General features: G+C 52.2%; 1 pseudogene; it reads left to right on the forward strand.

Moving 5' to 3' along the window:
• LOC136488474 (uncharacterized) lies at window positions 1-24,107 on the forward strand (annotated as a pseudogene).
• Window positions 24,108-27,078: the final 2,971 nt, after the last annotated feature.

The following is a 27,078-nucleotide window of genomic DNA, read 5'->3' on the forward strand; positions in this document are numbered from 1 at the left end:
ATGGAGGATGATCTAGAGAAAAAACTTGAAGCTTTGGAACAGGTATTAGCTGATGCGAATGCAGAGCCAATCCCTTTGTCATATGCATGTTTGAGAAAGGTTACAAATGATTTTTCACAAGAGATCGGTCGTGGTGGATTTGGAGTGGTTTATATGGTATGAAGAAATTTCTACATTTGCTTCCTAATCCAAATTTTAAATATTTGGCCCCGTGAAGCTAGCTACAGACATTAACCAGTCTGCGAAATATTGTGCATGTTGAATAGGGAAATCTTCAGAATGGGAAAGTTGCTGTGAAGAAGCTTACCTCACTTGATTTTTTTGAGGAGTTTGAGGATGAACTTCTATGTTTGATAAGAGTTAAACACAAAAATATAGTGAGATTTTTAGGCTATTGCTCTGATACATCAAAATAAGTGGTAAAACATGGTGGTGATTATGTTGTGGCTGAAGACCGAAAGAGGTACCTCTGCTTTGAATATGTACCTAACAAAAGCCTAAAGGAGTATCTCGAAGGTATATTTATTCCTCTTACATGCATACTGTTTTGAGAGAGGAAGTGGACAGTCTTACAATTTAAGTTGTCATTAATTTATTTGGGATTGGGAGATGGGTGTCTAAGTCCTCTGTTTGCTTGTTTTGAGAGAGGAAGCGGTGGGTACTACTGGTTATGTTTTTGTTAATTTATTTGTCAGATGAATATAATGGATGTCGATGGGACACAACCTATCAGTTGATTGAGGGAATTTGCCATGGTTTGCGTTATCTTCACAATGAAGAACGTATAATTCATTTGGATCTCAAACCAGAAAATATTTTGCTGGATGCTAACATGGTTCCAAAAATAACTGACTTTGGCTTATCAAGACGCTTCGTGAATCAATCACGAAAAATCACTGAATATGTCCGCGGAACACTGTAAGCACAACCTCTTCAGAACTCAATGGCTATTACTAATGTTATGTTTTTTACTTGCTTTATTTCTGATGCTTAAAACTAACATATCGTGACATAGGGGGTATATTGCACCTGAATATATAAACAACAAGGAAATATCTTTCAAGACGGACATATATAGTTTGGGCATCGTGATGGTAAAACTATTAAGGGGAAGCAACAATATATCTGATTTCCAAAATGTAAGGACATTTGGCCTCAACAGTTTTTATAAATTTTATTATAGTTTACATTATATTTCATACTATAGTTGCATGTGCCCAAAAACTAGAATTCTGTGACACGACAAGGGTGTAAATCATGATAAAAATATGGATTGAACTCTATGTGTCGGGTACCATAAAAATGGGCCCCCTAAGCAAGAACCGAAAAAATCGCTTAGATCTCATAAAAATCGGAACTAAGAGGCAACGACCGGCAAACCCCCACCTTATCCGAGGCTCGGCTGGACCGCCCAGCCCACCTCGAACAATATCCGGGCTCACCCGAAGCAGGCTCGGCCCAGAGCGAAATCACGAGGCCTCGGACGAGGTATCGATTCTCCGACTCGCTCGAGGCCCCGCACGTAAGGACTCGGACGAGATACCGATTCTCTGACTCGCTCGAGGCCCCGCCCGTAAGGCCTCGGACGAGGTACCGATTCTCTGACTCGCTCGAGGCCCCGCACGTAAGGCCTCGGATACCGATTCTCTGACTCGCTCGAGGCCCCGCCCGTAAGGCCTCGGACGAGGTACCGATTCTCCGACTCGCTCGAGGCCCCGCACGTAAGGCCTCGGACGAGGTACCGATTCTCCGCCTCGCCCGAGGCACCGCACGTAAGGCCTCGGACGAGGTACCGATTCTCCGACTCGCTCGAGGCCCCGCCCGTAAGGCCACGGACGAGGTACCGATTCTCTGACTCGCTCGAGGCCTCGCACGTAAGGCCTAGGACGAGGTACCGATTCTCCGCCTCGCTCGAGGCACCGCACGTAAGGCCTTGGACAAGGTATCGAATCTCCGCCTCGCCCGAGGCCCCGCCCGTAAGGCCTCGGACGAGGTACCGATTCTCTGACTCGCTCGAGGCCCCGCCCGTAAGGCCTCGGACGAGGTATCGATTCTCCGCCTCGTTCGAGGCCGGCTCGACAACGACCCCGTCGCCTCCGCCTTGACCGACTTCTCTGACAGGACGTCACGTCCAACTAACGCGTTCAATCACTCCCGCGACATCAGTCAAACGACGGCTCAATACAGCAGAGTGGCCGACGAGACGTGTGTCACATCAACGCCATGCCGTCCGGGACAGGACGGGCAGGGGTTACCGGCCGCTGTGCTCGGCACTGTGCCCACGACTGACACCCGTGCTGCACTGTGCTGCCTAACCCCTGCTCCGAGGACAGCGCGGCATGGAGAGTCATGTCCGGGTCCCTGTAGCCTCGGAATCGACGTACAAAGACCTACTGCTCGCTCCGAGCCTCGGCTATCCGCTTCGGGGTCTCGGTAGCCTCGAGACTCGCGCCCGCCGAGCCCCCCACAATGGTCCAGCCTCTGCACCAACTGGGCCTCGGCTCTCTATGTTGTCAACATACAGCGACCGGCACGTCGTCCATAGTATGCGCCATGCCCTGCGTCAAGCCATCACAGGAGCACCCACGTCGCACAGGATCGGGCGTGACCGGCGCGTCGCTCTAGTGCACCGAGGACAAGACCACTCCGTCGACCATGCCACCATAGTGACAAGCTGCAGGGTCCGGACATGCCGCCTCCGCTCACAGAACGCCACGTAGCAAACCCATGTACCGCCCCCGTGCCTCCTTTCGACTATAAAAGGGAGAGACCGGAGCCGCTTCTAGGGGGGACGGAGACACACAAAGACGGAGACACACGAAGACAGAGATAGACAGACACCACGCTTGCAAGCAATGCACAACACTCTGTAACACACACTCTTCCTCACTGCACGAGATCAACGTCTCAAGCAACCCACGCCGCTCCACGCAGAGACCTGGGACAAGCTCCCTCTCTCGCCCAGCTTGTAAACCCCTACTACAACCACCTCGGTGCAAGGAATACAAGATCGCTCTCTCAGACTGGACGTAGGGCACCTATTGCCTAAACCAGTATAAATCTTGTGTCTCTTTGCATCACCATCCGGGATTAGGGGCACGCAGTACACTTTCACTAGTCGGTTGAGGGCTTGCCGGTCCAAAACACCGACAGTTGGCGCGCCAGGTAGGGGAGATACTGCGTGTCAGCTTAATCATCCCAACAAGTTTCGGATGGCATACCCCGTGCGACCACTGCATCTCGGCACGGTGATCTGGTTCGGGAGCCTAGAGTTCATGTCTCTAGGATGTGAGTATGATATGGTACTCCTCACACCCAGAGCCCCACCAACCGATGACATCACGCACCAGCAGCCCAGGCACAGGCGGCGCCCGGGCCACCGCTCTCGTCGCGCTCGCCAGGCACGACGCGGGCGAGACCACCCCGACACCGTGCAAGCTCAGGGCGACCCACCACGCTCGGCCAGTATCCCACACCAGGCTGTTGGTACAGAGTCCCTGGTTGGGGACCTGTCCAGCTTAAGCCTAGGAAAGGGAAAGACGCCGGTGGCGCGCGGCGACGCCCCGTCATCAAGCTCTGCCCCGCCACCTCCTGAGGAGTCGACTCCGACAGAGCGGAGCCCGGTGATGGCACCATCCCCGTACCCCTTCGGGTTGAGCAATGTTGCCGCCGCCTACGCTTCCGCTCATGCGGAGCCCCCAGGACGCCACCAACGTTTCGCCCTCGACCTCATCGCCACAACCTCGACTCACACCCACACTGACTCCTCGGAGGAGGATGAGGCGTGGGCCGGAGCGGACTTCTTCGGGCTTCGCGACCCTGAAGCCATGCGCCGCTTCATGGCCGCGAGCGACTACTGCTTCGGCTACTCCGACTCCAATGACGAAGGCACTTACGATCCCACTCGTGAGTGCTTCAACATCGAGCTCGGAATGCCAAGTGCGAGCGATGAGGATGAAGGGGCAGGCAGTCGCTTCCCACCCCGTGAGGGGCAGGCGACGCCGCACCTCTACACGTTGAGCCCCTGGCGGCGTGGAACGAGAACCCCGCCCCCGAGGAACTTCGGCGCCTAGACCTAGAGCAGCTCCGTGAGCTTTAGGCCAAGGTCGAACAAGACCGACTCCTTCTGCCGCAGCTCCAAGACACTCTCGAGCAAGAGCAGCAGGGTCGTGGTGATGGTGTGTAGCCCGGCAGAGGGCTCGTGACGTCAACCACCGCATCAACAACGATGAAGGGGGCGAGCAACCCCCTATCTTCAATCGCGCTAGCCAGAACATCACGGCAGTGGCGATGCTACTCTGGACAATGCTCGAGCCCTCTACCTCAGAGGGGCGATGGGTCCACGGTGAGCTCTGAGACCTCCTCGAGACTACCGCGGTACAGTAGGCCGAGAGTTCCACCTCTCGATGGCGCAGGGGTGCCTCAGAACTACCCATGGTACTGCCTCGGCAGGATAGAGAGGCCTTGGTTCGTCCAGGGCCTGGTCGAGCACCAAAAGCCAACAAGGCCCCCTCGGTGCACGACCGCCTCGGCGACTGACGCGAGGCGCAAGGCGACCATGATGTGGTCAGTAGGCGATGGCGCCACGATGACGATGGGCCCGCCCGAGGCTACCACCCACACCGGGGCAGTCGCTATGACAGTGGGGAGGACCGCAGTCCTTCTCCTGGGCCACCTAGCCCTCGAGTCTTCAGCAAGGCCATCCGCGGCGCCCACTTCCCGGCCCGGTTTCGGCAACCGGCCAACCTCTCGAAGTATAGCGGCGAGACCAATCCTGAGCTGTGGCTGGCTGATTACCGCCTAGCTTGTTAGCTAGGCGGCGCGGATGATGACCTGCTCATCATCCGCAACCTCCCCTTGTTCCTGTCAGACTCGGCGCGAGCCTAGCTCGAACACCTCCCTCCCTTGCAGATCCACAACTAGCGCGACTTGGTAAAGGTCTTCGTCGAGAATTTCCAGGGCACATACGTGTGCCCCGGGAACTCTTGGGACCTCAAGAGTTATCGCTAGATGCCGGACGAGTCACTCCGAGACTTCATCTGATGCTTCTCTAAGCAATGCACCGAGTTGCCCCACGTTGGTGACTTGGAAATTGTCTAGGCATTCCTCTCCGGCACCTCCTATCGAGACCTGGTCCGAGAGTTAGGCCGGAACGTACCGACCACGGCGGCCGCGCTCCTCGACATCGCCACCAACTTCGCCTCGGGCAAAGAGGCTATCGGGGCCATCTTCCCCGACAACGACACCAAGGGGAAGCGGAGGGACGAGGCCCCCGGGGCCTCGGCCTCCCACCTCCCCAAGAAAAAGAAAAAGGGTCACTAGGGGAAGCAGGAGGTCCTCGAGGCCGGTCTAGTCACAGCCGCAGATCGCAAGAATCCCCGAGGCCCCGCCAGAGGCCTCGGGCTCTTCGACGACATGCTTAAGAAGCCCTGCCCTTACCACCAGGGCCCGATGAAGCACACCCTCAAAGAGTGCACCATGCTCCGGCGTTACTACGCCAAGCTCGGGCTCCCCAACGACAAGGCCAAGAAGAGGGACACCGGTGATAGGGGCAATGACAAGGACGACAGGTTCCCCGAAGTGTACAATGCCTTCATGATCTTTGGCGGGCTTCAGCGTGCCTCACAGCGCGTCAGCGAAAGAAGGAGCACCAGGAGGTCTTCTCAGTTAAGGTGGCCACTCCCCGGTACCTCGACTGGTCTTGAGAGGCGACCACCTTTGATCGGGATGACCACCCCGATTATGTCCCAAACCCCGGGCAGTACCCACTCGTCGCCGACCCGATCATCGGCAACACCCGGCTCACCAAGGTGTTGATGGACGGAGGCAGTGGCCTCAACATCCTCTACGCCAACACCCTAGAACTCCTAGGGCTCGACCGGTCATAGCTCCGAGGCGATGCCGCGCCCTTCCACAGCATCGTGTCGGGGAAACGCACGCGACCCCTCGTGCGCATCGACTTGCCCGTCTGCTTCGGCACTCCCTCCAACTACCACAAGGAGGTCCTCACCTTTGAGGTGGTTGGGTTCAAGGGGACCTATCACGCCATCCTAGGGCACCCGTGCTACGCCAAGTTCAAGGCGATCCCCAACTATGCCTACCTCAAGCTCAAGATGCCGGGCCCCAACGACGTCATCACTATCGAGTTGACGTACGAGCATGCATACGACTGCGACGTCGAATGCATCGAGTACGCTGAGGCTCTCGTGGAGGCCAAGACCCTCATCGTCAACCTCGACCAACTTGGTAGTGAGGCGCCCGACTCCAAGAGTCGTGCCGGGACTTTCGAGCCCACAGAAGCCGTCAATCTCGTCCCGGTCGACCCCATCGGCTCCAACGACCAGGCGCTGAGGATCAGCGCCACCCTCGACAGCAAATAGGAAGCCGTGCTCGTCGACTTTCTCCGTGCGAATGCTGATGTATTCACGTGGAGTCCCTTGGACATGCCGGGCATACCAAGGGAGGTCGCCGAGCATGCCTTGGACATCCGAGCCGGCTCCAGGCCAGTGAAGCAGCGCCTGCGCTGATTCAACGAGGAAAAGCACAGGGCCATCGGCGAGGAGGTGCAGAAGCTTTTGGTGGCCTGATTCATCAAGGAAGTATCCCATCCAGAGTGGTTAGCTAATCCTATGTTAGTTAAGAAGAAAAATGGGAAGTGGAGGATGTGTGTAGACTACACCGGTTTGAATAAGGCATGTCCAAAAGTCCCATTCCTGTTACCTCGAATCGACCAAATCATTGATTCCACTACGGGATGTGAAACCCTGTCTTTCCTTGATGCGTATTCTGGTTACCATCAAATCAAGATGAAAGAATCCGACCAGCTCGTGACTTCTTTCATCACTCCATTCGGCATGTACTGCTATGTGACTATGCCATTCGGCCTTAGAAACGCAGGGGCCACATACCAGCGGTGCATGACCTAGGTCTTTAGCGAGCACATCGGGTGAACCATCGAGGCCTAAGTGGACGACATCGTGGTCAAGTCCAGAAAGGCCAGTGATCTCATCGACGACTTGGAGATAGCCTTCAAATGCCTCAGAGAAAAGGGCATCAAGCTCAACCCTAAGAAGTGTGTCTTCGGGGTCCCCCGAGGCATGCTCTTGGGATTCATAGTCTCGGAGCATGGCATCGAGGCCAACCCAGAGAAGGTCTTGGCTGTGACCAACATGGGACCAATCCGAGACCTCAAGGGAGTGCAGAGGGTTATGGGATGCCTTGCGGCCCTGAGACGCTTCATCTCGCGCCTTGGCGAAAAAGCCTTGCCTCTGTACCGCCTCTTGAGAAAATCCAAATGCTTTTCCTAGACTCCTGAGGCCGAAGAAGCCCTCACCAAGCTCAAGGCACTGCTCTCCAATCCTCCCGTCCTGGTACCGCCGACCAAGGGCGAGGCCCTCTTTCTCTACGTCGCCGCAATGACCCAAGTGGTCAGCGCGACCGTAGTGGTCGAGAGGTAGGAAGAGGGGCATGCTTTACCCATCCAACGACCTGTTTACTTCATTAGCGAGGTGCTCTCCGAGACTAAGACACGCTACCCCCACATCCAGAAGCTGATCTATGCCATAGTCTTGGCTCGACACAAGCTGCGTCACTACTTCGAGTCCCACCCGGTGACCGTTGTGTCGTCTTTCCCTCTAGGAGAGATAATCCAGAACCAGGAGGCCTCGGGTAGAATAGCCAAGTGGGGCGTGGAACTCATGGGGGAAGCCCTGTCTTTTATGCCTTGGAAAACAATCAAATCCCAGGTCTTGGTCGATTTTGTGGCTGAGTGGACCGACACCCAACTGCCACCTGCTCAAATCCAGGTGGAATGCTGGACCATGTACTTTGACGGGTACCTGATGAAGACCGGGGCAGGCGCGGGTCTGCTCTTCATCTCACCCCTCGGAGTGCACATGCGCTACATGATCCGTCTCTACTTCGCCGCCTCCAACAACGCAGTCGAGTACGAAGCCCTCGTCAACGGCTTGCAGATCGCCATCGAACTTAGAGTACGGCGTCTCATCATACAGGGCGATTCGTAGCTCGTCATCGATCAAGTGATGAAGGAGTCGAACTGCCATGACCCCAAAATGGAGGCGTACTGCAAGTTGGTACGTCACCTAGAAGACAAGTTCGACGGCCTCGAACTCAACCACATTCCGCGAAAATTCAACAAGGCCACGGACGAACTGGCCAAGATGGCGTCGGCACAGGCCCTGGTCCCCCGAACATCTTTGCTAGAGACCTCCACAAGCCTTCCATCGACTATGCCTCGGCGGCAAAAGAGGGCCCACCGGTCGAGCCCACCGCAGGGCCCAAGGCCCCCTCTGTCGCTGAGACCCCTGCGGCTGAGCTCGAGGCCATGGAAATCAACGCGGAGCCTCCCGAGGCCGACCAAGGCACGGACTGGCGAGTCCCGTTCCTTGATTGCCTCGTTCGGGGCGAGCTTCCTGCAGAAAGGACCGAAGCCCGACGGCTTGCGCGACGAGCCAAAACTTATGTTCTCAGCAACGACAAGTTGTACAGGCGAAGCCCATCTGGCGTCCTCCAATGGTGCATCACCACCGAGCCAGGCCAAGCCCTACTTTGGGACTTGCACGCGGGGGCCTACGGGCACCATGCAGCGCCTCGGACGCTCATCGGAAATGCCTTCCGCCAAGGGTTCTACAGGCCAACGGCGGTTGCTGATGCCACCAAGCTAGTACGCTCCTGCGAGGGATGCCAGTACTATGCATGACAGACGCACCTCTCGGCCCAAGCCCTCCAAACCATCCCCATTACATGGCCATTCGCCGTGTGGGGGCTGGACATGGTTGGGCCTCTGCAGAAGGCCCTCGAGGGCTATACCCATTTGCTGGTAGCAATCGACAAGTTCTCCAAGTGGATTGAGGCTCGTCCGATCACTCGAATCAAATCCGAGCAAGCGGTGCTATTCTTCACTGATATCATCCATAGGTTTGGGGTTCCAAACACCATCATCACAGACAACGGGACATAATTCACTGGACATAAGTTCCTAACGTTCTACGACGACCACCACATCTGTGTGGCCTGGTCGGCCGTAGGACACCCTAGGACAAACGGCCAAGTAGAACGTGCCAACGGCATGATCCTACAGGGCCTCAAACCAAGAATATACAACCGGTTGAAGAAATTCGGCAAGAAATGGCTTGCCGAACTCCCGTCGGTCATCTGGAGCCTGAGGAACACTCCGAGCCGAGCCACGGGGTTCACACCATTCTTCCTAGTCTATGGAGCCGAGGCCATCCTCCCCACTGACATGGAGTAAGGTTCCCCGAGGCTATAGGCCTACAACGAGCAGAGCAACCGCACTGCCCGCGAGGACGCCCTCGACCAACTGGAGGAAGCCCGAGATGTTGCGCTGCTACACTCGGCCAAGTACCAGCAAGCCCTACGACGCTATCAAGCCTGGCGCATTCAAAGCTGAGACCTGAGGGTGGGCGACCTGGTGTTGAGACTGAGGCAGAGCAACAAGGGCCGCCACAAGCTGACCCCGCCATCGTCGCCCAAGTGCTAAAGCCCGAGACCTACAAGCTAGCCAACGAGAAGGGCAAAATCCTCACCAACGCTTGGAACATAGAACAACTACGTCGCTTCTACCCTTAAATTTCCAAGCATTGTATACGTTGTTTCTCGAAATACATTGAAGAAGCGTTCTTTAGTTGTTCTAATTTTTCGAGAAACCCCCCGAGCCCATCGATGGGGGATCGGCGTTACGATAACGCTATAAGGGAGACTCGGCTCTACCTCTATAGAGGTGCCCACCGTGGGGCTCGAACAAGACTCGGCTCTGCCTCTACAAAACCGAGCCTCCCTTGGGGGCTAGAAGGGGGACCCCCCTAAGTCCTAGACACCGTTTTTAGTCATTTTTCAAAATCGTTTTCCGAAAAAATTTCTACGTCAAACTCTCTCGCTCTCTCTGGCAAATCGATTGTAAAAAACCTAAGGACCAAAAGTCTGTCTCAGAGCCAAAAGGTCGGCCGAGTCACGAGACGGCCTATGCCTCTGGGCTACGGCAACTCCCTCACCACCTTTTGCCTGAAGGGCAACTTAGGCTCTGAGGAAGTTTTTTTGCAAGAGATATGTTCAAAGACGAGACAGAGGGCAGAGGCTCGGAAATACCATAAAAATGATTAAAACGCATATATGTACAAGTACTTTAAAGGGCCTCGACTGGCCACAAGCGTCACGGTACAATAATGTAAAGTCCTAATCTATTTACATGGCCCCTTTGGCCCAGGTCAAAACTCGGGTCGCCTAGCGTCGGCGGACGGCTATGAGGAACCACCTCCTCTTCGAACAAACTGGCCTAGCGCCGTGCCAGGGGCCTCAGCCGCCTCCACCAGCTTCATGACCTCCTCTTCAGCCTTCTCGTCATCTCAGCCACGATGTAAACTATCGCTGATAGCCTCGAGGTCAATGCCGGCGTAGTGCGAGGAGACAGACGGCCAGGGCTGCGCTTGACGCCCGTGTGCAGCTGCCCCCTCAGAAGCCGCTCGCGGACTCGGCCGCTCAACGTGATCAAGCGGCTCCTGAGGGAGCTGCCCGACTCGACACCCCAACCTCCTAGGGCCTCGCAGGCTGGTACTGGGGGCACTCTACAACGTGTTGTGCTCCTCGGATCTCGGCCTCGAGCACCGCCTGCACTTCAACGGAGGCCTCAGCTGCCCGGGAGACCTCCTTCTCCAACCCTACGCCAAGATAGGCGGGATGGGGTTAGGCACGAAAGGAAAACAAGCCGAACAGCGGCACGAGCCTATGAGACTCACCCTTGGCTTTCTCCTTCTAGTTTTGGACCTCAACCCGAGAGGCCTCGGCCGCCCTGGAAGCCTCGGCCGCCCTGGAAGCCTCCTTCTCTAGCTCTGCATCGCATCGGGGAGTTAGGAGTTGAACGCAAGAAAAACAAATAAAACAAGGGGCACGGCTCAACAGGACTCACCCTCGGCCTTTTCCTTCTAGGCTAAGGCCTTGACCCGGGAGGCCTCGGCCACCTTGAGGGCCTCTGCCAAGGCACCTTTCGTCGGCAGGTGCGCGCCCTTCTCTGCCCCCAGCTGCCCGACGACGGCCTTGGCATAGACCTCCGCTTGTTTGTCCCAGGACCTGAAGGTGTCCCGCTCGCCGGCCACCCAGGTCAACTCCTCCTCCAGCTCCTTGATCCATGCCGCCACAGGGGTGGCCTGCTCCCGAGCCGTGGCCGCCTCGTCCTTCATGTCAGCACAGCGAAGGCAGAGGTCCTCCACCTCCACGCTCCACGCCGATAGAAGCTCGTTGGCACCGACAAGCAGGTCCTTCTGCTGCTGGAGCTGGTCCTAGATGCCCCTCTCCCGCCGGAGGAACAACGACTTTCCAAGGGACTGGGCCTCGACCTCCTAGATAGGTAGAACAGACGTCAAGCACTGCGAGAAAACTTGGGAAAAGATGACATAGCACGAAAAAAGAAAGCGCACACCTGGACAACGCCGGGCAAATCGCCAGCCACGACAGACAGTGCTGTCCGCAGTGACTGCTCCGCCAGACGGTAGAATTGCTCGAAGGAGTCCTAGCGCCCCCTCAGCCGCATCCTCGAGGGCGAACAGAGGCTCCCCCTCTAGGTCATCCCGGCTCCGCCACAAGACACGCGGGCTATCCCACCCACGGGGCTCGGGTTGTACCCGGACAAGGGTCGTGCTCCCCTCGCTAGAGGTCGGAGCTGGCTGCTCCATGATACTGGCCGCCTCGGCATCCGCCACCTCCTTCCCCCGAGAAGTATCGTCGAAGGAGATCGAATGGACCTCCACCTCCCGGGCGCTCCCCTGCGACGGCGGCGGGTCTTGGACCAGGGGCGGTACTGAAGCTTGCCCCACCTCCGTCTCCATATCCTAGGCCACCGGCTTCGCCGCGCCCACGCCAGCCTCCGCCACCTCGGCCTCGGTAGCCCTGGGGGCTCCGACCTCCGCCACCTCGGCTTCAGTGGTCCTAGGAGCCCCAGGCTCCGCCGTTTCGGCCTCGGAGGTCCTAGGGGCCTCGACCTCGCCCTCGGTGGCCTCAACGACTGAAGGCGCCTCAGCTTCATTTGACTCGCGGGCCTCGGCCTCACGGGGCGTAGGCGCCTCCTCCCCCGCTTGCTTCGTGGCCACTTCGGTAGCCTCTTCTTGGGCGGCCGGCCCCTTCGGGTCGGCCCTCGCCGACACCACGCCACGCTGTACGGCGACCTGCGCCTCCACCACCCATTGAGCAGTGGAGCTGGCGCTCACCTTGATCACCTTATGTGGTGCCAGGGTGGGCGCTTCCGCCTGACGCTTCCGGCTGAAGGCAAGGCACCCACAAGGTCAGCATACGACCAAGGAACGAGTGGGAGATGCTGCGAACTCCACTGACAAAACACTTACCTCGAACAGGGACACAATAGCTTCCGCACTACGTCCCTCATCCTATGCAACGGCGGTGGCGGCGGCGGTGGCGCGGCCCCTCGTGTTCACAGGTGCTGGCCGGCCCTCGCCGGACTTCGATGCCCCCTCGACCCTCTGTGGAGGCTGTTGGGTCGCCCCAGCTGTCGCCCGTTCCACCTCCGCCGTCAAGCCCATCGGGCTAACGGCACGCTTCCCCAACGTCCGTGTCTCGGGCGTGTCAGCCTCGGCCTCGGGGCGGGCGATCGCCAGCCCCGAGGCGTCCTCTCCTCCTTCCTAGAGATGTCAGGCCGCTCGCCGAGGCCCTGGGTGCAGTCCCCTTGACATCAGGGAGATGGTCCAGAGGACCCCGCCCCGCCTCGCTCTCGTCGTCATTACTTGAAGAATCCATCGATGATGGTGACGGAGACGGCTCCACCGGGAGACCGTCGCGCCTCTGCTGCCGGCGACGTTTCTCCAGCTCATCGTGCTTGAGGCCCTTCCTCTTGCGCCTTGCCTCCTCGGCATCCTTCCTCTCCTTCTGCGCCTCAACATGCGCCCTATTCGCCGCCCACCGCTCTGCGTCCTTAGGAACGGGCGATGGGGAGGCTCGCACATCCCTCATCCCCTGCAGGAACGGCAAACACGAATAAGGGAACAGATTGAAAATATAAGGAGCGAAGAGGCCTCGGGGGGCCGCAGCAGTGCGGGACTCACCAGAGAGATGTACCCCCACGATGGCGCATCAGGAAAGGGGTCAGACCACTGCTCCTCAGCCGCCCCTCCACCAGCTCTCTCACCCGACTTAGAATCTCCTCGTTGGAGAGGGCGACGGCGGACAACCGGACACCATCGATCGACTCATCCGGTGTCATCTCGAACAGGCGCTGTCGCCGAGCCATCAGCGGCAGCACCCTCCGGCAGTGGAAGGCCGCCACGAGCACAGCCACCGTAAGCTCGTGGCTATGTAGCCTCTCCAGCGCCTCCAGGAGAGGCCACATCTTGGGCTGATCAGCCATCGGGACGCCGTACCTCCACTTCTTCGGCTAGCTCTCCACGACCCGCCCGGTATAGGGGGGAAGTCCACCGTCGTCATTGCGGAGGTAGAACCAGCTGTTGTACCAGCGACGGTTGGACGACGCGAGCTGGGCCAGGATGTAGAGGCGCTACCGGTCTTGGCGCACTTGGAGAGTGCAGCCGCCGGCCCTCATCGCCTTCCGTGTGCCCACCGTGCCCGCCGGCTTGGTGGTGAGCCCTGCCCGAAAGAGGTGGAGCCACAACTCCCAGTGGGGGGTGATGCCTAGGTACCCCTCGCAGACGGCAACGAAGATGGCCGCCTGCACGATGGAGTTGGGGTTGAAGTTGTGGAGCTCTACGCCATAGTAATGCGGGAGCGCCAGCATGAACCGGTCCGCCGGCAGGCCGAGACCATGCTTGTGGAAGGCCACGAAGCTCACGATGTAGCCATCGCGTGGCCTCAGCTCTGGCTCGGCCCCCTGGAGCAATCCACTCTGGTCTGTTGGGGTCGGTAACCGGGCGGAGGAGGCCGTCATCGACAAGCAACCGCAGCGTCGCCGCAGACACGTCGGACGGACCCCAAGGATCTGCTTGGACGACAATAGCATCGCCGGCCATCGGTGCGGTGGAGAATGTGGCTACGGTGGTAAGGCGTGCTCTCGCTATCCCTCTCTCTCTCTCTCGCCTTTCCTCCCCCTTCTCCCTTCTTCTCCCCAGCGCTCTCTTCCTCTGTTCTTAGCAACCGCTCGAGGGCAGAAAGGGGCGAACGTAGGCAGGCAAGGTAAGGAGGGCTGGGGCGAGGCGAGGCTTGTCACGTATTTTTGGGGGAAGAGGGTGAAATGGACGGGTGATGAAACTGGGGAAGTTTCCCTCAAATCTAGCACAATTAATCCAGATCCGACTAAACCGCCCACGCGTCCACCTTTTCCTTATTAACCGCGCGCACACAGTAACGTTCCATCCGCAGACGTCGCGTCACGTCTGACCATAGTGATGGCAGGCACCGTTCCGTCCCCCTGAGGAACCGCCTCAAAAGGCGCACCCGCCGTTGTCAGCTGATGGGAGGGGAATATCCCCCACCCGATTCCTTTCGGACTAAGGAACCGGGCACCGAGCCCGTTACGGTCCAGGGGTTCGAAGGCTGGGCCCCCGAGGGTCTCGACAGCCGCCTTAGGACAAACAGAGTCAGGGATGACTATGGGCGAGCCCGTACATGGCCGAGGCCCAAGCAAGCAATTGCTTGGGATGCCCTAAGTCGTGTCCGAGACCGGCAGGGAGGTCTCTGAATGGGATCCCACCTGTAGGGAGGCACCGAGCCCCTAGGGCCAACCGAATGGCCCTAGGACCCACTAGAGAAGCCCTCTGGTACTTTTGGAGTGCGTCTCTAGACCGCTAGCCGACCCCTATCGAATGGGGCACGGGCCTCCACTTGGACTTACTCCGATAACAGCTCACCGGAGGTGTCACTGCTCACGCCCACCGAGGGTAGCCTAGGCATACTCCACCCCTCCTTCCGAACGAAAAGGATGCTGTGAGGGCCGCACAAAAAAGACAGGGAAACTCCCGATCGCCCTCTTGCTCCACGCAGAGGCTCGGGGGCTCTTCCTGCAAACAAGCCGAGGCCCAGCAACCTGAACTAGCACTCGAGGGGCTCGGCAAACGCCACGAAGGGCACCGAGCCCGTTACGGTCCAGGGGTTCGAAGGCTGGGCCCCCGAGGGTCTCGACAGCCGCCTCAGGACAAACAGAGTCAGGGATGACTATGGGCGAGCCTGTACATGGCCAAGGCCCAAGCAAGCAATTGCTTGGGATGCCCTAAGTCATGTTTGAGACCGACAGGGAGGTCTCTGAATGGGATCCCACCGTAGGGAGGCACCGAGCCCCCGGGGCCAACCGAACGGCCTTGGGACCCACTAGAGAAGCCCTCTGGTACTTTTGGAGTGCGTCTCTGGACCGCTAGCCAACCCCTATCGAATGGGGCATGGGCCTCCACTTGGACTTACCCGATAATAGCTCATCGGAGGTGTCACTGCTCGCACCCACCGAGGGTAGCCTGGCATACTCCACCCCTCCTTCCGAATGAAAAGGATGCACGAGGGCCGCACAAAAAAGATAGGGAAACTCCTGATCGCCCTCTCGCTCTGAGCAGAGGCTCGAGGGTTCTTCCTGCAACCAAGCCGAGGCCCAGCGACCCGAACTCGCACCCAGGGGCTCGGCAAACATGATAAAACCCCTCATTCAACGTGAGAAAAGCCCCTGAAGGAATAAAATCCACTCCTCTAGGGACTCGGGGGCTACACCCGGCGAGTGCGCTCGCGCACACCCGCCGAAGCCTCGAGTACAAAACGCCATCCCGCCAGGAGCTGCCATGAGCCAAGTCTCGTCAAAACCTCAGAGAGAGCGCTCACACTCTCCCTGAGGCTCTGGGGCTACTGTCGGGTACCATAAAAAGGGGTCCCCTAAGCAAGAACCGAAAAAATCGCTTAGACCTAATAAAAATCAGAACTAAGAGGCAACCACCGGCAAACCCCCACCTTATTCGAGGCTCGGCTGGACCGCTCAGCCCACCTCAAACAATATCCGGGCTCACCCGAAGCAGGCTCGGCCCAGAGCGAAATCACGAGGCCTCGGACGAGGTACCGATTCTCCGACTCGCTCGAGGCCCCGCCCGTAAGGCCTCGGACGAGGTACCGATTCTCTGACTCGCTCAAGGCTCCACACGTAAGGCCTCAGACGAGGTACCGATTCTCCGACTCGCTCGAGGCCCCGGCCGTAAGGCCTCGGACGAGGTACCGATTCTCCGACTCGCTCGAGGCCCCACACGTAAGGCCTCGGACGAGGTACCGATTCTCCGCCTCGCCCGAGGCACCGCACGTAAGGCATCGGACGAGGTATCGATTCTCCGACTCTCTCGAGGCCCCACCCGTAAGGCCTCGGACGAGGTACCAATTCTCCGACTCACTCGAGGCCCCACACGTAAGGCCTCGGATGAGGTACCGATTCTCCGTCTCGCCCGAGGCACCGCCCGTAAGGCCTCGGACGAGGTATCGATTCTCCGCCTCGCCCGAGGCCCTGCCCGTAAGGCCTCGGACAAGGTACCGATTCTCCGACTCGCTCGAGGCCCCGCCCGTAAGGCCTCGGACGAGGTACCGATTCTCTGCCTCACTCGAGGCCGGCTCGACAACGACCCCGTCGCCTCCGCCTTGACCGACTTCTCTGACAGGACGTCACGTCCAACTAACGCGTTCAACCACTCCCGCGACATCAGCCGAACGACGGCTCGATACAGCAGAGTGGCCGACGAGACGTGAGTCACATCGACGCCATGCCGTCCGGGACAGGACGGGGCAGGGGTTACCGGCCGCTGTCTGTTGCCCACGACTGACACCCCGTGCTGGCACTGTGCTGCCTAACCCCTGCTCCGAGGACAGTGTGGCGTGGAGAGTCATGTTTGGGTCCCTGTAGCCTCGGAATCGACATACAAGACCAACTGCTCGCTCCGAGCCTCGGCTATCCGCTTCGGGGTCTCGGTAGCCCCGAGACTCGTGCCCACCGAGCCCCCACAATGGTCCAGCCTCTGCACCAACTAGGCCTCGGCTCTCTATGTTGTCAACATACAACGACCGACACGTCGTCCACAGTATGCGCCATGCCCTGCGTCAAGCCATCACAGGAGCTCCCACGTCGCACAGGATCGGGCGCGACCGGCGCATCGCTCTAGTGCGCCGAGGACAAGACCCACTCCGTCGACCATGCCGCCATAGTGACAAGCTTGCAGGGTCCGGACATGCCGCCTCCGCTCATAGAACGCCACGTAGCAAACCCATGTACCGCCCCCGTGCCTCCCTTCGACTATAAAAGGGAGAGACCGGGGCCGCTTCTAGGGGGGATGGAGACACACAAAGACGGAGACACACGAAGACAGAGACAGACAGACACCACGCATGCAAGCAACGCACGATGCTCTGTAACACACGCTCTTCCTCACTGCACGAGATCAACGTCTCAAGTAACCCACGCCGCTCCACGCAGAGACCTGGGACAAGCTCCCTCTCTCGCCCAGCTTGTAAACCCCTACTACAAGCACCTCGGTGCAAGGAATACCAGATCGCTCTCTTAGACTGGACGTAGGACACCTATTGCCTAAACCAGTATAAACCTTGTGTCTCTTTGCATCACCATCCGGGATTAGGGGCACGCAGTACACTTTCACTAGTCGGTTGAGGGCCTGCCGGTCCAAAACACCGACACTATGCTAGCCAACATAGGTAACACCAACACTCTATGTAAAATGCAGTTATCCTAAAACACGATTATTTTCTGTTATAGATAGCTTTCAAATGTTATTTTACTCCACATGATTCTTCTTAATTTTTATCGATAATATTTAGTCAATTACTACTTTGAATATATTGTACAAACATATGACTATTTTTTTTTATTTACCAAAATAGCTGGGTATTAGATATTACTTTCTTGTTCCCCATTTCCAAAATTTATCTAAAAATCTTGGGTTCAAATATTACGTGGCAGTGGTAGCACATAGTGGAATGATACCAGTTGGCTTTAGTGGGTATTGGATGACCGGATCGACATCCAACCTTTCCATGATTTCACCTATTTTTTTTTTGTATCCTTTTGTGGCACACGTATGCATGTTACTTGCTAAACTCTACGTAATGATCCCACACATAGTCATACAATATATGTGTTTCATTGGAAACGTTAATCACATACGTAACATGCATGCATGTATGAAATTTTGTTCTTGCATGCGGCTTCTGTGCTGCCGAACAGATAAGGAAGCGAGGGCGCTGCATCATGGCCGTGATGCATGCTCGGCAGCTCGGGTGATTTGTTTCTTTAATTGTTGACCACGATTTTAATTGTTTAGACATTTTAATTACTTAAATAAATGTTTTATGCATGTAAAAAAACCAGGGCTATATATAATTTGTTGGAACACTTACTTCCTAGCGGGTAACTGAAGTATCGTCGTAACAAAAGCCCTATAGTTTAACTGAATATTTAGGGCTATGGTTGCGTACTGCACAGTATGTTACTACCTACATCTACATTGTCTTTTTTCCAAAATATGTGTCCGTGGAGAAAAATCTAAGTTATAGTTGATTCGTTGTTACATTCTCTATTTTAAATTGTAAGTCACTTTAGTTTTTTTTAGATACATAGATTTTCTAGACAGAGGTTATATCTAGGCGCACAACAAAGAAGCTAGATCGATTTACTATTTGAAATGGGGAAATATTGGACATGCCAACATTGGTTTTTGTGCAGTTTGCCTCGACTTGCAGGTGCTAGCAACGAGAAACTTGCCAACCCAGGAGAGCCAACTTAGCTCTCTTGAGGTAGCGAAATATTGGACGTGCTTGGTTCTTTGTGTAATTTGCCTTGCCTCGCTGGCGCTGGCAACGAGAACCTTGCAAGCTTGGGAGGGTCAATTTGGCTCTCTAAAGTAGCAAGGCTAGACTCGTCCACACAAGTTCTGAGGAAAATTGGCTTGACTAACAAACACACCGCTCACTTACCATCCTGCCAATGCGGGGTAGTAGCTAGGGTGAGTATGGTGCAGCACTACGTGTCTATGCTGGTGAGGCGGACATGCGTGGTGTGGCGGAGGTGAGGACTGGGGGGGGGGGGGGGGGGACTATAATTGAATAATACAACTTTAGGGACCTGAGTGTGTGCAATTTTCAAGTACCGAGACTAGGATGAAAACTAGGGACAAATTTGGGGAACCGAACGTGCAATTTGCATGTACCAACACCTAGATGAGAATTAGGAACAAGTTTAGAGAGCTGAATGTGCAATTTGAAAGTAACAAGACATGAATAAGAACTTGGGACAAGTTGGAGGACCACTAGTACAGCAGACGGCTCCTATTTCTAATAGAGGTGGACTACTTAGGAAACCGTCTATAATCTTGGTCTTGGCGGGAGGCACTGTAGCTATAAAAGCATAGCTGGAAATCTATTTTCAGCGGTGGTTCCGTTAAGAAAATCACCCCCTAGAAATGTATCCATTTCTAGGGGCAGTTTACATACGAGAGCTGCCCCTGAAAATAGGATGTCTAGGGACGGACCACTTTGCCGAATCATCTCTAGAAGGGCCGGAGTTTCAGGGACGGTTCTGTTAAGAGAACCACGTCTGAAATTTACTAACAGGGGTGGTGCTCTTAGTCAACCGCCCCTATAAATAGCCCCTCTACAAATGCCCTTCCTCCTCCTCGCGACTATAGCTGGTCACGCGACTAGTTGTTCATGCCATTGTTGAGCTCCATTGGAGGCGAGAAATTGCAAAAAAAAAAAAAAAGAGGGGGGGAGGGGGGGGGGGGGGAGGTTTTGCCCTTTGAACCTTTGAAGGAGTATGCTACAAATACTTTGTAATTAATTAACTAGTTCACTAGTATAAATGAAGTTAATTTGAATCAATTGTTATAGGCTATGAAATTCGGTGGGAAAACGCGACTTAAATATGGCGAGAAATTTCAAAAGTTTAAAATTGATTTTCTGGGGCAGTTCAGTTTGAGCCGAACCGTACATGTAAATATATTTTCAAGGGCGGTTTGTTTAAGCCAATTGCCCCTGAAAATGTGTTTAGAAGTGGTTGCATTGCCAGATCCACCGTTGGAAAACCAGTTTCAATGAAAAACAGTTTACAGGGGTGGTCGTTGGCTTATAGAAACCACCTCTAAAAATAAATTTTCAAGGGCGGTTCTCTTATTGCAATTACCCCTGATAATACCATTTTTAGGGGCGGATATCTTAACGGAACCGTCCCTAAAAATACTTTTGCAGGGACGGTTAAATGCCCGATGCTACAAACTCGGTATCTTTACAACCGATGGCATAGTGGCGGTTCTTTGAACCATCGCTGAAAATTGTTTTTGACCGTTAGTAAAAATCTTTTTTGTACTAGTGGACCGTCAGTGAAATTAATTTACTCTTCAAAGTATAATGCTAAAAATAGTTTTAATTAGAACTAGTGTGTCTTAACCTTACTTGGTGGACACAGTTCATCGATAGCATCGGCTGCACCGTGAAAAGCCATCGGCGAAGAAGACGATGGAAGATTATGGATAGACTATTGTATCTTATTAGTTTTAGATTTTTTTATATGTAATTTGGGGATATACTGTGCTGTGTTTTAATATAGTTCCCCCTTCCCTTCGCAAAAAAAAGGAAAGAAATGAAATGGTCATAAGTTTGAGCTTCAAACTTGCAGTGGCATAAATCAGTAGTTGTTGACAATCCACAAGTCAAGAGATGCGTTAAAATAGCTCAACTCTGTGTGGATAACGACCATCGTAGAAGACCCACTGTAGATGAAATAATTGGCTTGCTGAATGAGAAGGAATCCGTGATTACACTAGATGGCAACTCGAGATGTAACTCAGGATCTTCAATAGAAGAGGCACATGAGAAATTAATACTTAATGATCTGTTGTCTTCCCTATTCTTTGTGTAATATCCAAATTAATTCCATAATAACTTAAACGTTGCAGGTGAGCTCTGACTCAACACTGTTACTTGAGGCTGACCACAGAACGGTACACTCTACTTCAGAGGTAAGACCTATATCTCATTTTTTTTCACTGCAGCTAATTTAAAACAAAAAAATGCGTCAAATTAAAAAATAACACTTCATCCAAAGAAACAACCAAACAGTACATTCTTCTACCAACATCTATGCATGGTTCTTTACCATAATTTTCCCTATACATGGACTTGGTGGTTGCAAGCTTGAAATCATGTATTTTGTTGTTTACAGGAAAGCTTGAAATAATGTATTTTGTTATTTCTGTTAATGTAATATACTTGACAATCTACTCCCTCCGTCCCTAAAAAAGAGTCGCTATGAGAATCGTGCTGGTCAAACTTTCTCAACTTTGACTAGGTATGTAGAAAATTTGTGCAACATTTATATCTTCAAATAAATTTATTATGAAAGTATATTCAACGATCTACCTATTGATACTAATTAAGCATCATAAATATTAATATTTTGTTAAATATATTTGGCCAAAGTTAAAAATTATTGACTTTTTGGGAAGCGAGAATGACTAACTGAAAAGGAACAGGATTTCATGGAAAGATATGCAGACCTAGCACATCCTTCGGCTATCATGTAAATATCTTACATTCAACTGTCATCACAGTTATACACTCTTAAATGCCTGTTAATATCAGTTTAAAATTTAAATAGTCAGTATGTTTTTAACTCGAGAACAAAACCGACGAGGCGTATTTTTTAATCTAGGCCTGTTTAAATTCACTCCATATGGAGTCGAACTTAGGACCTAAGGGTTCTATGGGACTATGACCAACTAGGCTACAGACCCATTCGTGTCAGTTATCTATAATAGCCATGCCTCTCGAAACATTATTTTTAATTGGTACATTATGATAGAATCTGCATTTGCAATCTACTGTAGTTATCTTCTGAATTTTATTTGATAGGTAGGTGGAAATGATAAGAACATGGTGCGGGAAAAGGAAGCAGACAATGAGCTGCTTGAATTCCAGCCCCCAGAGCTTCGATTCCATTTCGAGGCAAACAAGTTGATCCCATGCCCACTGAACCTAATCAACAGGACAGATCAACGTGTTGCCTTCATGCTCTATCCTGGCAAACGAAAGAGATACTTCACTAAGTGGCTTTGTGGGGTTGTACCACCGAGGTCTACTTACACCCTCACAGTGACAATGAAAAAACAGAAGCAGCCACCACAAGAAGACGAGTTTGTAATCAAGCATTGCGTTGTGACCAACGAGGAGCTAATAACGGACGCAAGCCAAGGAAAACCTGGCCTTGGTTATAAAAACTTTTTTATGGAAGTTGAAAAGGTGGATGTTGATATAGTGCGTACTCATGGTATGATTGCTGTTTGTGACCCACAAGCTGGGACGACTTCTGAGGTTAGTCTGGTCAAATACAGATCCAAAGCTCAACTATAAAACTGTGACGATTCGTTCTTCTGTATTCAAATTAAAAGTACCCATTGACATTCTTTTTCTGTATTGATTATCATTTGTTTGGCCAAGGTCATGTCGACAAAGGAGTTCGGTAAATTGTATTCCATAGATGTGCATCCAACAAAACCATGGTGAGTCGATAGTTTGAATTTGTCTGATGACCGCATTACAATGATACGAAGATGTTCAACATCCTTTACTTTTGAGCTTGCAATGCAGGATTGCAACCGGTCATTCCAAGGGGCAGGTCTACATTTGGAACTGTCAGAAAAAGGTTGGCAGCTGGCCTCATGTGCCAGTACAATAATGGAAGTGCATATTTTTTATCCAATTAATATGTGTTTGCTAGGATATACTGTAAACATACGAATTAGCTTCAACCAGGTAGTGTCAGCACGGTTAGACTTCACAAATGCCCAAGTTTAGTTCTACACTTCTACGTGCATGAAGAATGAAATATATAGGAATGTCTATGCTCGATCGTATACCAAACTTATATATCTGAGGCCCAATGCAAATTAGAGCTGGATACTATCTAGGAATAAGAAATAGATAACAAAATGTAGTTCTTTTTATCATCATAACAAAATATAGTTGTGTACATATGCCAAGATAAAACATTATATATGCAGCAGATCGATATGACAACTGACAAAAATATTTTATGACTATTAAAATGAAATAGCCATTGCCTTATTTTGTCTTCATTGAGTTTATTTTTTTATTGTAGTCAAATTAGCTACATTGATAAATTTGTTCCAAAGGATTTCTCATATACAGATATTTTAAATGTTACTGTACACAAGGTTTTTGTTTGGATAGAATAGACTTTGATATATGCTATGCAAAAAATCTGAAAACTATTTATGAAATTCGAGAGTGTAATACTGAAAAGTTAAATGTGCCACTGCATGTTGGACTAAGTCGGTATGTCAAACTTATTTACAGGAAATGGTAAACTCGTTTGAAGTCACGAAGGATCAGGAAGGCATGCCATCTAAGTTTGGCTAGTTCACTGTTTTTCCTTACTGCTATCATTCTCACCTGTTTGTTTTTTCTTCTTGATGACACACTTTATAATTTCTACTCACTCCCCCTGCAGTTTTGAGTGTTAAATTTATTCCCCCAAAAGAATGGATTCTGGCCGGTGGTGGTGATGCTTGCATCTATGTGTACAGCTATGATACATGGAAGATGGTCAAAACGTTCCAGGCACATAATAACCAGATCACTTCTTTGGCTATTCATCCAGATGAGCCTTATGTGTTGTCAGCATCCCATGGGAGAAAAATCAAGTTGTGGGACTGGGAAAATGGCTGGAGTAATGAGTCCAGGCAAAAGTTTCTTGGGCACACAGGATCGGTGAGACATGTAGTTTTCAACCCCAAGGATGCCAAAGCTTTTGCGAGTGTTTCTGAGGACGGCATGATTAAGGTTTTTGTTTAAATTCCTCCCGTTCTTTCTTACGAAAAGTTTGACATCATCCATTACAAAAGTACTGGTTCTTGTTTGAATGACTGATGTGATCTCCTTGTGTACCCTTTTTTTTTTAACGTAAATCTCCTTGTGTACATTGAAATTTCAGGTCTGGAGTATTGATTATGGTAACGCTAATTTCACATTGCATGGGCATACGTCCAATGTGAGATGTTTGGATACTTTAGACACGTCAAATACTGATTGCAGGCTTCGACGATGGGACTGCTGAGGTGTGGAATTATCTTCTGTAAAGGACACAGATACATAGCATTACTATGCTCTAATGCTTTTTTCCTGGTTGAAACAGATTTGGGACTTGCACAAGAAGGAACGGGTTCAAACACTCAAAGGACATACAGCCAGAATCAATGCTGTATTTTCCCATCCAGATCGTCCAATACTAATGACAGGTTCCTCTGATGGTACCGTTCGTCTTTGGAACTCCAACAGCTTCAGGTAAGCATTAGTTTGTGGCCTTACAGAAATAGGATCAAGACATATTGTTGGCTAAAACATGACCACAAAACATAACATTAGAACATGCAGATTGCAATCCATGAGGTTGTGACGAATCCAGCATAAACCGGAGGATCCGGTTTCGAAATTGGACCCTCAGGTTTTTATGGATAGCTATAGAAACCTATGAACACTTGCCACGGAGGGACCCATCAGGTGCAAGCGCACCAAAGTTGATTTAGGGGGTCGTTAAGGCACCTAGAATGCCTCATGTCGACAAAGAGAGAACATAGATTATGATTGAAAAGATACTAGGATTTGAAAAAGGTAATAAGTAAAAGTAATTGTATCGGAGTGATTCGATGCCATCAATCGGGCAGGACCCTTCAAATTTAAGGATATGGAGGTACAGGGTCCAGGCACAATTACGGCACCCTCTACTTTTGACCTGCAGCACACAGCACCATTGAGAAATTACACGTGCACTACCGGAAAAACGTCCTTTGCCCAGAGCCACGATTTTTGCCGAGAGCAAAAACGCGGGATCTCGGCAAAGAAACCGTTTGCCGAGCGCGGCTCTCGGCAAACACGAGCCGTCGGGAACTCACAAGATTGCCGTGGGCCTGCATCTCGGCAAACAACAACTCTCGGCGAAGTGGGCCATTTTGCCGAGAGCCCCGCTCGGCAAAAAATGACCTTCGGCAAAATGGGCCTTTGCCGTGGGCCGCACTCTCGGCAAAATCAGGCTCTCGGCAAAACATTGCCATGGGCCCATCGCCGTGACTTGCCCTGACGGCGTCACCACTTTGCCGAGAGCCCCAACGTTATGGCTCTCGGCAAAACTGTTTGCCGAGAGCTGCTCTCGGTGAATATTTGCCGAGAGCCCCTCCCAGGCTCTCGGCAAACGTGGTTTCTATATTTCATGTGCATGTGTTTCTCTTCTCCTAACTCTCTCCAATTAAATTGTTTTTTCTTTCATATGCTCCAAACTTTTTTTCTCTATACACATACTACAGGTTGTACTCAATATTAAAATTTTGTGTATTTTTGTAATTATTTGCTATATATAATTAATTAATTGCATTTCAAGGAGTTTTTTTAATCGATTAAAATTTGAACAGCGATTGATTTAAACACGGGAACAAATTAAGTAGAAAATGATATTCATGCTATTTATGCATTATTGGGGGCAAATAACATCTTGTTGACGTTTTTTTTCACCTTTTATTTTACGAATCGAAGACCACGAACATATGTCGCCGAACGATTTAAAAATTCTTAATAAAAGGAAACGAATTCGGAAAATTGTGATATTTGCAATGAAGTCATGGTATCACACTTGGAGGCTGTGGTAAAAAATTGAAAATGTTTCGCGCAAGTGGTTGCGTATGATTCTTACAATCTGAGACATCTCCGAATAAGTTTCATAAAGTTGAGAAGGATCCACTAGGATTTTCAAACAATGTCACGGTCGAATTAGTTTTGGAGTTCCAAACTTTTTGTATAGCCGAGAGCCTTGACATTACTCTCGATAAATATTTTGCCGAGAGGGGCTCTCGGTAAAGAATCCTTTGCCGGTAGACATTTTGCCGACGGCTCTTTGCCGAGAGCTGCTCTCGGCAAATAGGTTGCCGAGCGTGAACTCGTCTTTGCCGAGAGCTTCGGGCTCTCGGCAAAGCCTGGGAGTCCGGTAGTGGTGGTTGGGAGCTTGCATCATACTTTGTGAGTGCTTTGCTATTATTAGATCAAATATCCCAACAGGTATGAGATGGGCACATCACGTGAGTCCATTTCTTTTTTGAAAAGCAACCGGCAGGATATCTGCCATATGTACTCCTCCCGTCTCATAGAAAGTGTCATTCTCACATTCGAAGAAGTTAATATTTTTAAATTTGATCAAATACATATAACAAAATATTAATATTTATGGCACATAATTAGTATCATTAGATAGATAGTTGAATATATTTCACAATAAACTTATCTGCAGATACAAATGTTGCTAATATTTTCTACAAACTTAGTCAAACTTAAGAAAGTTTGACCAGTATGAATCCCATTGCGACACTTTTTTTTGGGACGGAGGGAGTATTAGTAGAGAAGATATTTCAAATTTGTAAATTTACAGAAAGAGGAAAAGAACCACGACACAGTGCAGGACTAGCAGTGCCAAAGCCCAGAATGATCTGTCTCGGTCATATGCCCTAGCTAAGCACCGTGCTCCTGCTAACTCTAGGCTCAAATGTCGTCATCGCCGGAAGACAATCCTCACATTTTGCTTAGGGACTGTCTGGCACAGCTCACAACAGCTTCATGAGCTGTTGTGAGCTGTTTTTTTTTTGTCAAACACTCATTTTCAAAACAGCTTGATGGATGAAGCTGTTTTTCTCCTCTCACAAAGACATGAGTTGGAATGAAGCTAAAAAAAGTAGCTTATCTCAGCTTCATCTCCCACACGTGGGCCCCACAGGAGAAAAAGACTGCGTGCCCTTAGGGAGCGTCGGCGTGTGAGGACCGTCGCGAGCGTGTCCACCGGAGACGCGGCCTACCGACGTCGGAGACTCGGCTGCCGAGGACGTGGCTTACTTGTTGCGCCGCCGCCGTTGGGGACACGAGTGTCGTGGGCGCCTGCTTGCCGCCGCCGGGGTCGTGGCTGGCGGGGACGCGGCCAGCCGGTGGCGCTGCTTGCCGCTTCGGGGACGCGACCACCGAGGACGCGACTGCCGAGGAGCGCCAGCGATGGCATCTGCACGTTCCTAGGCGATG

The sequence above is a fragment of the Miscanthus floridulus genome, chromosome 10 (genome assembly GCF_019320115.1).
Source record: "Miscanthus floridulus cultivar M001 chromosome 10, ASM1932011v1, whole genome shotgun sequence".
Classification (NCBI taxonomy): Eukaryota; Viridiplantae; Streptophyta; class Magnoliopsida; order Poales; family Poaceae; genus Miscanthus; species Miscanthus floridulus.